The sequence below is a fragment of the Chrysochloris asiatica genome, unplaced genomic scaffold (genome assembly GCF_000296735.1).
Source record: "Chrysochloris asiatica unplaced genomic scaffold, ChrAsi1.0 scaffold00268, whole genome shotgun sequence".
NCBI lineage: Eukaryota > Metazoa > Chordata > Mammalia > Afrosoricida > Chrysochloridae > Chrysochloris > Chrysochloris asiatica.
In genome coordinates this window covers 2,961,816-2,963,829 of record NW_006408786.1, presented here as the reverse complement: position 1 = coordinate 2,963,829, position 2,014 = coordinate 2,961,816, and the positions used below count along the sequence as shown (strand labels likewise).

Sequence of the window (2,014 nt, the reverse complement as noted above, 5' to 3'; positions counted from 1 at the left end):
ACTTGCTCTCAAGAACAGAGATGCTAAAGTGAATGAAAGAAATGAGGAAGTCAAATTACTCAACTGATAATTTCAAAAGCCAGCACAAGAAGACAAAGCCAAATATAATAATGAACTATACAAAAACCTGGAGCTAGAAAATCAAAAGGGAAGAACACACTCAGAATTTCTCAAACTGAAAGAACTGAAGAAAAATTTCAGCCTCATCTTGCAATATTGAAGGATTCTATGGGGAAAATATTCAATGAATCAGAGAGCATCAAAAGAAAATGGAGAGGGGCTCACACAAGAAGATGGTGGCAGCCACTGAGTTGAAGTTGCCTGAGAAATACTTTGGACTGAGCAAAGGGAATATATACAGTACCAAGGGCTAATATCAGATTCCAGCTCTTCAAACAAACAATGGTCCAATTCTAACAGGGTTGACTATGATAGCAGCTCATCTAATCAAGTGAGCCAACAAAGAATATTTGCTTGGGGGCAAAGGAGAAGAAAAAGCAGCTGTTCAGCTGTGGTTAGAGTAGAGGGTAACTCAAGTGGATGGACACTCCAGTAAAGATGATGTCCACCCTCTCCTGAAGGATCTGAGTTTGTATCTTGAAGAATAAAGTCTACCTTACAGATTATAACTTTACATTAGCAAATATTCTGTTAGACCATTGGATTACGTCACTTCATAGTTGACCTTACAGTTAAAGAAAAGGAGAAGTATCTTAATGTGTGTCGCTAGTTTTGTCACATTCAGCATTGTCCAGGTTTCAGGCAACATTTGCCTCATGTCATCTTCATCAAGAACAGACTGTATACAAATTTGCATTAGAAGCTGCCCATGTCCTGAAGAGGAGAGGTTAAAAACATTGCAAATGAAATAACATAATTGATATGCAGTCATTATTTGTTGGTGTAGAAGTTAAAATATTAAGTGTAGACTTAAATTTGAATGCTTTATTTGTCCAGTAGTTGAAATATTGTGATTTTTTTCATCTAAAATTTCAACTGCTGTTCCCCAAAAAATGCGAGTCAACATCATGTTATAAATTACCCTGTTTTATAGATGAAATTTGTTTTATTAAAACTTGCAAATCAGTGACAGAATCTTAAAGAAAAAACTAGATGGCCCTCTCTGTGTTTGACAGAGTTGGCTATTTATTAACTTCTGTTTCATCTTTTAAAATGCATTTTCCTCCCAGTGGATATTTAGCTAGTTTGTTTATTAAGATCTATGATAAAGTGTGCCAAGGATACAGAAAGGAAGCGAGGTGAATTTGTTTTCAGATATTTATGTAAGCTAGTAAAAATGTGGTTTAAAAAAAAGAAAGAAAATGGAAGGAATGCACAGTTACTATGGTAGCGTAGTGGTTACGAGTCGGGCTGCCAACCTCAAGTTCAGCAGTTCAAAACTACCAGCAGTTCCATGAGAGAAAGATGAGGCATTCTTCTCCCATAAAGATTGACAGCCTCAGAAACCCTGTGCAGGGTCACTATGAGTCAGAACTGACTCCACAGTACTTAACAACAACAACAACATACCAAAAAGAAATGGATGATATTCAAACATTTCAAGAGACCATACATAGTCAAGAGTCCAAGTATTGAAGAAAGAAGTCCAAGGTGCACTGAAGGCATGGGTTAAGAACAAGACTGTGTCAGCTGTTGGAATCCAAATTGAAATATTTCAACAAACTGATGCATTACTAGAGGCACTCACTTATCTAGGCCAAGAAATTTGGAAGACAGGTACCTAGCCAACCAATTGGAAGAGGTCCATACTTGTGCCCATTCCAAAGAGGTGATCTAACAGAATTCAGAAATCACTGGACAATATTATTAAAATAACATGCAAAGGAAATTTTGCTGAAGATTATTTTTTAAAATGGCTGCAATGGTACATTTACAGGGAAATGCCATAGGTTCAAGCCAAATTCACATGAGGATGTGGAACAAGGCATATCATTGCTGACATTAGATGGATCTTTAGTAAAGAGAATACCAGAAAGAGTTTTGCCTGCGCTTT

General features: G+C 36.7%; 1 pseudogene; it reads left to right on the top strand.

Annotated features, from left to right (window-relative positions):
- Positions 1-293: 293 nt before the first annotated feature.
- On the top strand, positions 294-820 carry LOC102836913 (annotated as a pseudogene).
- Positions 821-2,014: the final 1,194 nt, after the last annotated feature.